Genomic DNA, 12,278 nt, shown 5'->3' with positions numbered 1-12,278 from the left:
AATTACATTATGTTTCATAGACTCTGTGCCTGCTAAATTCTCATATTAAATATACTTACGCAACATTTTGTACTACATGTAGGTCCTAAGTGACGACGTCGACAGCGACCCAGAAACCCAGAGGATCTACAGGAGGCAGAAGGTGAGGGGGCTGGCCAGTGGTGTGCTCGAGAAACGCGTCAGGCCAAGAATCGGAGGGGGGCTACGGATGCCCTTATTGCAACAAGCTGATGAAAGGCAGCCTACAGAGTGCCATTCAGCATGCACTTGGAACATCCCAAGGCAGCATCAAGAATGGCTACACTTTCAGGGTGAAGCATGCCGCGTACGCCAAGTACTTGTTGAGATTGGTTTGAAGATAGAATGGCTACGCTTTAGGGAAGTTTGCACCCTCGCAGCTAGAACTGTTTGGTTTTAACTATGCTAAGTGTTATGGTTGAACTATGCTATATTTTGTTGGTGAACGTTTCTGGTTGAACTATGTGCAGCAGTACTTCTAAGTGTTGTTTGGTTTTGTATATATGGAAGCATTGAACTAAGGTAGACCTATGTTAATTGGTGTGTGGTTTGGCATCTCTGCTTGTTAAATTCGTGCTCGTTAATCATCGGCTCGTTGAGATTAAGTAGCATAAAACCCTGATTGGCTAGGTTCGTTTGAAGCTAGTTAAGCTTGTGAGCGCTCGTTAACAGATTCTGATGTGTTACGGTATACATGATGAGTGTGTAGATGTGATTTTCGAGAAGGAAGATGGTGACTCAAAAAGGAAATGCACTAGTTTGCTGCGTCCAAAAATGGCCGAAGATGAAAATTGGTGTTATGTTGATACTAACGAGCTACTCGTGAAACTCGTTAGCTCGTTCACTAAGAAGCGAGCAATGTGCCCGTGCGTTGCAACAGATCCAAAGTAGAATAATGCATGGTCACAAACTCGAAAGAAAAACACTAGTTTTGGTATATATATCACCGAAAATCTAATCGTATTAAGTTTCACTCAAAATATATTCCTTGTGAATGTCTTGATGAGATTGGTTTGAAGATACTAAGGTGTTTCTGCAAATAGGAGCAAAGAAGTGTGGTCATGTTCCAAAAATGTCACAACTTACATAACAGTCGTTAGATGCAGATCTGATGGTCAGAAATGACGGATGACATGCGCACCACCATCACAAACTGAGTGTTTTATAGGAGTAGAGAAAAATAAACTTAAATTACCCGGGAGGGGGAGGGGGTTAGTTCATTGCGTGGCCTTTATCGCTCCGCTACCATATTCGGGACATTTAGAGCATTTATAGGGTTGTAACCTCGAAAAATCAAGATCTAGATCACGGCCACATGAAACGGGACCCGATCAAGCCATCGAGAGGGAACGAGTCCGACCTGTGGAGGGAGTGCGGGGCCCAATCCTTCATTTTCCTCAAAACTCGGTGACACTTTATGTGGTCTCTAGCCACCAAGGCCCGCCCCATGCACCGCACGCCTGCTGGACCAACACGATGCATGCACACATGGCCACGTATATACCCATCGGTCAACCTTGACAACGTGGACATGACGCAGGCACAGTTATTACTCATCTAGCCACCAACCATGCACGCCTAGCCAGCTATACTCAAATCATGCACCGCTAGTCAACTGCACATATTGCACACCGAGATTGGGCATCATGCACTATTTTGCCATAAAATGTGTCTAGTTGAGCAGCGTGTTGCCCATGGTGGACATGAGGGCATGGTTCGCATCGAGGTGGCTAGTAGTGCATGTTGCCGGTCGGGTTGGCTAGGGGTACATGATATGGGTCGGTATGAACGCTGTCGCATCGCACCGCATCTGATTCCCCTCAATGGTACCATATGCCATAACGACATGCATATGGTAGACGAATCCGCACGATGAGACAAACGTGAACTAACCGCCATGGTTTACGTGCATGTTTAAATTCAATATTTAGGAATTAACAAATAAATTAAACAAATCAATTGTTTTTACATCAAAGCCGATGACCACTAGTTCTGAATTTTCGTAACTTTTCATTTGCCATTGCTTTGTTTCTGAAGTTTTACAACATATTAAAAAAATACAACATGACACGTGCGTTACTCGTAAATCCTGGCTGTGCACGATCGTGCCCATCTCAAACCTGCCTAGCAGATCAGGGGCGGTGTGAACAACGCACGGGTGGTGTGAACGTGGCCAAAGTAGTACTAATTAAGTCATCCCAAAGTCTAGAGCCGGCCACTCCGCTTCTCGATTATTAATCTCGTCGTCGGCCGCGTCGTCCTCTTCCCCATCCACAAATCCACAGACGAGGGTTTTCTCCTCCCACGCCTCACCGCTCGCCGCGCACCCCTCCCGCCGCTGCACCTCCTCCGTCGAGATGCCGCGCACCTCCGCCCTCGAGAGGTCGCGCACCATGGGAGGGATGGACCACGCCGGGGGCGACGCCCGGGCCACCGGCGAGGGGTCGAGCAGGCAGCAGGGCCGTCTTGACATCCTCGCCGCCGTCCTGGATCTTCATCCGGAGCAGGTGGCTCCTCCGCCAGTGCAGGCGACTCTTCTGCCGCGGCTGCTGACTCCTCCACCCGAGCCCGTGGTCGACGGCGACGACAACGGAGAAGAGGTCGGTCATTTATCTTCCTTATTGGGCCAAATCCAAAGTTTTATCTGGTCAGTGCTTTCCTCCTTTTTTGGGGAAGACTAGGGTTTCTGTTTTCCTGCCTAGATTCTGTAGATCGAGGTTCAGGGGTAGGTCCACATGGGTGCATGGGTGTACATCTGTACACCCCAATTTTTTGGGAGAAAGTTAAGGAAGGTGTATGCAAGGTAAAAGGACTAAAAGTGGTGTACTTTGTTCACTAAACTTCATGCCAATTCGTATAAAACTGCTTGCTTCTTGGAGCCCAATTACCATTGATTTCATTCTATGGTCATGCAGTAAATAATCCTCATTTTCTGTCATTCATGTCAGTACTATCATTATGATGGAATAGAAATTATTTTCACATGAACATTTCAGATATTACTCCCTCTGTATCAAAATTATTTGTGGGTTTTTTGTTTACGATATAAATTTTTAAACACCCTAGTGTGAAATCCTGGATCGGCTGCGGTCTAGCTAGGTTACATTTGTTGAGCCATGTATATGTCATTTTTTGATCTATATAAGCTATTGTGCTAATAATCTAGCACGGGCGGGCTTGACGTCCTTGCTGCCGTCCAGGTTCTTCGGTCGTAGCAGGTGGCTCATCAGCCGGAGCAGGTGGCTCCTCTGCCGCAGCCGGAGCTGGTGGCTCCTCTGCCGCAGCCGGTTCCTCTGCCGCTGGTTCCTCTTGTGCCCGAGCCTGTGGTCACCGTCGACGTCGACGAAGAAGACGTTAGTCATCTATCTCTTTTATTATTATTGTAAAATCCTAGGTTTTGTCTAGTCTGTCCTTTTCTCTATTTTTGGGGAAGGCCAGGGTTTCTTTTTTTCTTTAATCGATGAAATGCCTATCTAGATTCTGTACATGTGTTACCTAACTTGCTAGGTTACATGTGTTGAGCACTTTAGAGGTCATTTTTTGATCTATATAAATTGTTCTGCTAATAATCCGGCTATGGTTGGTTATTGTGCTTATACTATTTCGTAGCTGCACCTTGGAATTGAATTTCCTATGCAGTTGATTGTGATAATAACATAAAGATTGATTTGCGCTAAGCACGAGTTATTCACTAGGAAAATAAGGTCTTAAAATGTTGAGTAAATGCTTTGCTGCTTTTCTTCTTTGAGCACTGATTTTTAGTTTTAATTTAATGATCTACCTAAGTGATTGTGACAATGATTTTAAGCATTGATTATCTCTAAGCAGCGGCTAATGCATAAAGAAACTGGATTTCATCACTGTTTTACTTGAGCATTGTTAATTAGTTTCTTTGTAAATAAAAAAATTTGGATCGCTTCTTGTCAGAATTCATAATAAGTACTTATCTAGAATGTTGAATAGTTAAGGACCATTGACGGCCGGGGTATTAACAGGGGAATCTGCCACGACGATAACATGGGGACTTTCAATATCCATGATCCTAACCACACAAAATCTATATCTTACTAGATACAGGGTGGCTCTTTTATGACAATGGACTGGATGCAAGAAAGCAACAGAATGGTCTTATTTATGTAGCAATTTGCGGTTAGCTAACGAGATCCCTAAGATAGACAACTGGCGGTATCTTTAAGATAGAGAACCAGGAAATAGTAGCTGGATATGGTAGTCAAATCTTACTAATTGACTAGCAAATACTCCCTCCGTTCCAAAATAGATGACTCAACTTTGTACTAACTTTAGTACAAAGTTAATACAAAGTTGGGTCATCTATTTTGGAACGGAGGGAGTATATGAGTGAGCAAGGGAGGTGTGTTGGAAGCTTGGAGAATACATATGTAGTTGATTTTTTACTGTTCTAGAGACGTCTGTCTTTTCCTATATTGCTAAATATATACAACTCACTACCTATTTTATCGAGTCATGCACCAGTGACACATCAGCAAGTCATCCATGTAAGTTTTAAATCTTGTTTTTGTATTGGTACATATTTATGCAGCTCTGCCATGGTACATCATCAGTTCATGCATTTTACATCGTGAGTGATTTTTTTGCATTAAGTTGTGTGCTCTCATCGTCATGGTAACTGTGTTGGGTGCTTGGCACATAAATGTATGGTTGATCCTTCATTATTTTCTATTATATGTTATCCCATTGGTTGTTTATGTAGCACCTAATAAACAACACACTTATTTCATCAAGATCATTTAGGGTTTCGGGTTTACGCTATCATCTATGATATTGTGTTTCATAGACTCTGTGCCTGCTGAATTCCCATTATTTACGCAACATTTTTTACTACATGTAGATACTATCTGAAGACGTCGATAGTGACGAACAAGGCCAGATGATCTACATGAATCGCAAGGGGAGGGAGCTTGTCGGTGGTGTGCATGCCAGACGTGTCAGGCCTAGTGATGGGTGCTACGGATGCCCTTTCTGCAACCGCAAGGTTAATAACACCCGTATGAGTCTTATCCAGCATGCACTCGGACGAGCCGCTAGCCACACCCATGGATATGCTTCCAGGGTGGCACACGCCGCCCTTGCTGAGTTCTTGGAGGGGGTTTAGGGTAGTGCGCGCACCCTGGCAGCCAGAATGGAAGCTCTTTTGGTCTGAACTAGGTTAAGTACTACCTTAGTTTGTGGTATGTTGGAGAGACTTTATGGATGAACTATGTTAAGAAGTACCGTATGCTTACTGTTGAACTATGGTACAACTATGCATGTTAAGTTGTGTGCCGACTACATATCTAACGTACCAGTGCAATGGAATTGCAGCCTTGAGCTGCATTCAGCTTGGTAGATGGAAATCCAAGCTTCTCTTATAGAAACCTAGGATTGGAATATTGATGCTTTAGTACTCCCTCCATCCCAAAATTCTTGTCTTCGATTTGTGTAAATACTGACGTATCAAATCATATTTTAGTCAAAATTTTGGGACGGAGTATTTTCTTGTTATTTTTTCAAATTATTGTCACACGCATTTTAGTTTATGACATCACGTGATGACATTTCTGGCATCACAAATGCATGCGAGACGTGACGACTATCGATGCATGGCTAGAGGGTCTAGGTGGCCAACGGTGCATGGTGTGATGTCTACATGGCCACGGAGACCATCGTGTTGGTTGTGGCGTGGCTACATGATGATCACAAAGTCTCGATCCAAGTAATACTGTAATGGCCTCTGCGTACATTTCTTTCTCAGTTTGAAATTTCTAGATCACTTGATGACAATTTGATCTGATGTTTCACAAGTCTTGAGCACCAGGGTTTATGTACAAAATTTTCAATCCCCAACCCATCCACCCCGGACATGAACTTTGGATTGCATCACGTAGATGTACAAAATCCAGTTCCTAGGGCCTGTCCGAAGCGCCTACGATTGTGATTTTTTTTCCAGGATCCTAATTAAGCGCCTAAATAAGCCGACTGCATTGTAGGTGCCCAACGCCGAAGTATTTCCGCTATAGTAGGTAACTACCAATTACTCCCCGCATCTCTCCCCCTAGGGTACTCTCTAAAACCATCGCCGCCGCTCACACGCTCGCCTCCCTGTCGCCGGATATGAAATCCACTCATGGAGGTCGATTGGCCGTCGTGATAGAGCGGGGCCATGGACGTGGGGGGCCTGTCATGGACGCCGTCGTGACAGATCGTGGACTTGCGGAGCTAACCACCGACATTGTCGTCCATCGCATGGATCGGGATCCCCACGAGAAAGCTTTGGACTACTCGGTGTCCGACCCAGAGAAGCATCGTGTCAACGAGGAGGTGCACTACTCCGTCGTTGATCACAAGCAGCAGCACATGCACGGCATGGACTGGAATTCCGTTACGGTAATTTATTTTTTTAACCCTACATCTGTCTTCAAGTTTAAGGTTAGAGGTTAATCATTAAACCATCAATATGTTGTTGACTTGGCATAATGGAATCTAGCTCAAAATATACTGTTGATCATCAGTACGTAATGATCATTATTTATTCAATCAATCTTTGACAAATTAATGGTTCATCCACTCCACAATTTAGTGCGTTTTTGTTTTATGCTAAAAGTCAGACATCATAAAGGTTGTCCATGTTTATTGACATTTTTTAAAGTACATCATATGATTTATGCTTCCATATGGAATTGATATTGCTTTTTCCTCCTTAAATTTTCATAGTTAATAAATATTTATTTTAAAAATAATTTATAGGCACTACAGTATGGAACTTAGGGAATATTAGTTACTGTAAACAATGGTTCAGCTTATATCATACATAATTTAAACTTGCAGCCTTATTCTGATGATTATGCGAACATTTACGAAGGAGAGATGGATGCACACACTCAGAAAACCCTTGAAGAATTGCAGAATGGACAGTGCAACGTGCTTAAGCGTATGGCGTATCGTTGCGCTTTCTGCGGCAAATATCTGGACCCGGCTTTCGTTAGTATTCTTGAGCACGCCGAAGGAGTTGCCAAAGGCTACCAAATGAAGTATGGTGTGAGGGCGAAACACAAGGCACTAGCCCAATATCTCAGGAATTTGTCTGACAAAGAGAAGGTCTGAAGAAGGCGTTATGAGAACCAGCATGCCAAAGAATAGATGAATAATCGAAACCCTGAAGAAGTTCTGGTTGGCATAAGTAGTCATTTGCGGTTTTTTAAATACCAATGAATATTTTAATTATCATAGTTTTTGAAAAAAAATTACATTTATTAAATTTAATCATAAAAATGCATACAATTCAATTATTGATTTTTTAAAAAAATTAACCTTGCATCGAATAGTTTACCATTTTATTGGTTAACCATTATTTTCATATATATACTCTGGAGTGCTTAAAATTATTCAAGATCAATTGGTGTACTGAAAGACTCATGCACATGTAATATGAACAGCATTGTATTTTGAGGGTTTCTTCAAAAGCACACCTGTGGTGGTCCTGCTGGCCTGGTGATGCTGATCTTTTCTGTTTGGCCAGATTTAGTAAGCTGCCAAATCTGCATCTCATCCGGCCCAACACTTTGCTCCTTTTGTGGGCATGTACAAGTGGGAGGCAGAGAGAAAAGCGAGCGATGGCCCCAACCCCAATCCCACCACACTTCGTTCTTTGCAGAGATAGAGAGGAGACGCGGAGGGCGACGGCTAGGGTTTGCTAAGCCGTCACCTTGGCCGCCCCCGTCATCGTCAAATCGGCCGGATCCGCTCTGGCCACCCACTCCCCCTGCTCCGGCCACGATTCTCCACTGCTTCGTCGACAACAAGGTCCGATGATACGTCTCCAACGTATCTATAATTTTTGATTGCTCCATGCTATATTATCTACTGTTTTGGACATTATTGGGCTTTATTATTCACTTTTATATTATTTTTGGGACTAACCTATTAACCGGAGGCCCAGCCCAGAATTGCTGTTTTTTGCCTATTTCAGAGTTTCGCAGAAAAGGAATATCAAACGGAGTCCAAACGAAATGAAACCTTCGGGAACGTGATTTTCAGAACGAACAAGATCCAGGAGACTTGGACCCTACGTCAAGAAATAAAGGAGGAGGCCACGAGGTAGGGGGCGCGCCCTCCACCCTCGTGGGCCCCCTGTTGCTCCACCGACGTACTCCTTCCTCCTATATATACCTACGTACCCCCAAATGATCAGATACGGAGCCAAAAACCTAATTCCACCGCCGCAACCTTCTGTACCCACGAGATCCCATCTTGGGGCCTGTTCCGGAGCTCCACCGGAGGGGGCATCGATCACGGAGGGCTTCTACATCATCACCATAGCCCCTCCGATGAAGTGTGAGTAGTTTACCTCAGACCTTCAGGTCCATAGTTAGTAGCTAGATGGCTTCTTCTCTCTTTTTGGATCTCAATACAATGTTCTCCCCCTCTCTCGTGGAGATCTATTCGATGTAATCTTCTTTTGCGGTGTGTTTGTTGAGACCGATGAATTGTGGGTTTACGATCAAGTTTATTTATGAACAATATTTGAATCTTCTCTGAATTCTTTTATGTATGATTGGTTATCTTTGCAAGTCTCTTCGAATTATCAGTTTGGTTTGGCCTACTAGATTGATCTTTCTTGCAATGGGAGAAGTGCTTAGCTTTGGGTTCAATCTTGCGGTGTCCTTTCCCAGTGACAGTAGGGGCAGCAAGGCACATATAGTATTGTTGCCATCGAGGATAACAAGATGGGGTTTTTATCATATTGCATGAATTTATCCCTCTACATCATGTCATCTTGCTTAAGGCGTTACTCTGTTTTTATGAACTTAATACTCTAGATGCATGCTGGATAGCGGTCGATGAGTGGAGTAATAGTAGTAGATGCAGGCAGGAGTCGGTCTACTTGTCTCGGACGTGATGCCTATATACATGATCATACCTAGATATTCTCATAACTATGCTCAATTCTGTCAATTGCTCAATAGTAATTTGTTCACCCACCGTAAAATACTTATGCTCTCGAGAGAAGCCACTAGTGAAACCTATGGCCCCCGGGTCTATCTTCATCATATTAATCTTCTAATACTTAGTTACTTCCTTTGCTTTTTACTTTGCTTTTATTTTACTTTGCATCTTTATCACAAAAATACCAAAAATATTATCCTATCATATCTATCAGATCTCACTCTCGTAAGTGGCTGTGTAGGGATTGACAACCCCTTATCGTGTTGGTTGCGAGGATTTATTTGTTTTGTGTAGGTGCGAGGGACTTGCGCGTAGCCTCCTACTGGATTGATACCTTGGTTCTCTAAAACTGAGGGAAATACTTACGCTACTTTGCTGCATCACCCTTTCCTCTTCAAGGGAAAACCAACGCAGTGCTCAAGAGGTAGCATCCGACAACGGCACCTCTTCTCCCCAATCCCTGGCAGCACCGCCCGAAGCTCCGGTGTTGCCAGCTTTGAACAAGTCTACTCCAGCCCCATCTGGTACCACTTCGCAGGTAAGAGTGATCTTCCTTGCCCTTCGCATGTCGATCTGACCTTAATTTTGCGATCTAGCAGCACCGCCCAAGTTAAAAGCTGACACTTGCTTGTGTGCATGTTTCGGGTATACGCAGATTTACTGTCAACTAGTAGGTCATATTGCAACAAGTAATTTTACAGCAAGATAATCTGACAATGTACTGCATAATCATGGTTTTACTCTTTCGTATGGGTAGTAATGGGTAAACACTTTGGTAGCAAGTAAGAGAAAAGGGTAGGTGTTGGCCAGCATACCTTGCTCGTCGACATAGCCTTCACTATACTATCATCTTGCTTGACAGATGCCATCAAGTAATTTTTCTCCCTGGAAAATGATCCCCCACTGCTAGATATAGAAAAAGTATATTCACAGGAGCATACACATGTTTTGGTTTGTTGGGATAGTTTGAAGACTATGTATATGTATTTGCTGATACTTAATTATTAAAAACTAAAAGGCGAGCACAGAAGCAATCCATGAGGAATTTTGTAATGATGGAATGAAGATCAGTTATAGTTTCATGTATTACTCGATGGTAGTATGATGATTAGTGCATATTCTGAAGGATTTGTCAAGTATAAACGGCTCTTGATTGGTGCATATTTTTGATGATATGTGCACACATGTAATATTTTTGGTTGGTGCATATTTTTGATGATTGTTGTTACTGCTTACTTGAATTATGTCAGCCTATCTCCATGATATGGTATGGGCTTGTTGGGGTCAATGAAGATTTGCTGTAAATACATATTGGATTTTTTGCAATTATACTTCATAATCATGATTTTACTTGTTGGTATGGGTAGTAATGAGTAAATACGTAGCAAGTATACAAAAGGGTGACTGTTGGACAGCATACCTTGCTCGTTCTCATAGCCTTCACTATGCTGCCATCTTGCTTGAGAGATGCTACCATGTCCTTATTCTCACTGGAAAATTAACCTCCACAGCTACCTCTAAATATGTTATGTACAGGAGCAAATGCATTATTTGTTTTGGTGGGGCAATTTAAAGACTTTATATTTATTACCTAGTGGTACCACACAACAGCCCATCAGGAAATTTGCAGTGCTCAAAGGCAGATCAGTTATAGTTTCACGTATTACTCGATGAGAGCAGTCAATCATGGTTCATTTTTTGAATGATTTGTTAAGTATGCAAGGCTGCTAATTTGTGCATACCTTTGATGAAATGATTTGTTAAGTGATTGGTTGGCTACCAATCATGGTGTAACAATTATGGTTGGTTTATATTTTTGATGATTCTTTTTACTGCTTGTTCGAATTATGAGCGAAATTGGTTTGATGCCAAATATACATGGCTAATAATTGGTTGGTTACCAAGTTTTCTTGTGCAGCTCACATAAATTTGCCAATATTTGGCAATGCCAACATTGGTAGCAAGTCAATCATGATCTGTCAGCATGAATGGTTCGATGCCAAAATTTGGCATGCCAATATCTGGCAAAATGCCAAATGTTCGCTAGTGATTGGTTGGCTACCAACTATTTCTGCCAATGTCACAAAAATATGCCAAAAAATTGTAACTTTGAAATATCCTAATTGGTTCTGTCTGCCCAGTGATTATGAGTCTAACCACTAGTCTTCACTAGTCATGCGAATAGTCTAGTAGTATCAATCTGGTTGTCGACTAGCTTTTTCGTGTAGATGTTTATACATTAACTACGTACTTAGCAAAAAGTATGCGAAAAGATTATTCACATTGTATATTGTGCTAACAAGTTCTAGTGTAAGACTTATTTGATATATCAATAACTAACATTTGTTCATTGCAATGCATGCAACAGGTTTGAATGGCAAGGGAAACCATCCTCATCAGCAGTGAAGATAGTGATCACCGGACCACCTCAGATGATGCTTTAGATGGCACTTGACATGGGAGTGACGGCTATAGCGGTGATGACGGCACCTCTAGCGACTATGACACTGATGATAGTTCTGATGGAGATGGATATGTGGACCACGATCCCATCTTGGCACACAGGGGTAAAGTTCTATATGGCTGATCAGATATTAAATGAACCATGAACTATCTAAAGTTGATGTTTGAGTGACACTTGATTACCACACATTACTCTGTTTGGGTTCTAGATAACCTTCCAAATCAACATTGACTGAACTAGAGCTTAAATAGAGCAGTGTTTAGTTGTTAGTTTAAATAAATCAAATATTCAATTTGCCCATGTTTCTACGAGATATTGCTGGGTGGATGTGATTGGGTAATCTATGTCCTTCATTTCTTGATCATTGAAGTAGGCATTGATCATCAACCCAGTGCTGATGTTCTAGATCTTATGTATGCAATTATTTACTACTCTGTCATCTTAATTTTTTTGATACAGGTCCGGGATACCCGGGGAGAAGAGGAACTTTCGAGGATCGCATCTTCTACAGCAACCATGTATTGCTAAACCAGGATCGGTGGGACTGTCTCAAATCCATAGTAAAGCAGTGCAAAACTCCCATACCATACTATGTCAGCACCGTCACTCGCTCGACAGTCATCAGAGGAAAGAGCAAGATGGTAAACACTTGGACTTCTTTTTTTTTTGCAAATCATATTTCACAAGTGAAAATGCCATCATGTAGAGACAGAGAGGAGGACGGGCGTGGTTGTGCAAATCATACTTACTTTTTTGTGTGCAAATCATACTTATTTTTTATGTAACATTATTTATTTCCCTGTGCAATCAGTGCTTCTCAAACGATTACAGT

The sequence above is a fragment of the Triticum aestivum genome, chromosome 2D, assembly GCF_018294505.1.
Source record: "Triticum aestivum cultivar Chinese Spring chromosome 2D, IWGSC CS RefSeq v2.1, whole genome shotgun sequence".
Classification (NCBI taxonomy): domain Eukaryota; kingdom Viridiplantae; phylum Streptophyta; class Magnoliopsida; order Poales; family Poaceae; genus Triticum; species Triticum aestivum.
This window is presented reverse-complemented; position numbering follows the sequence as displayed.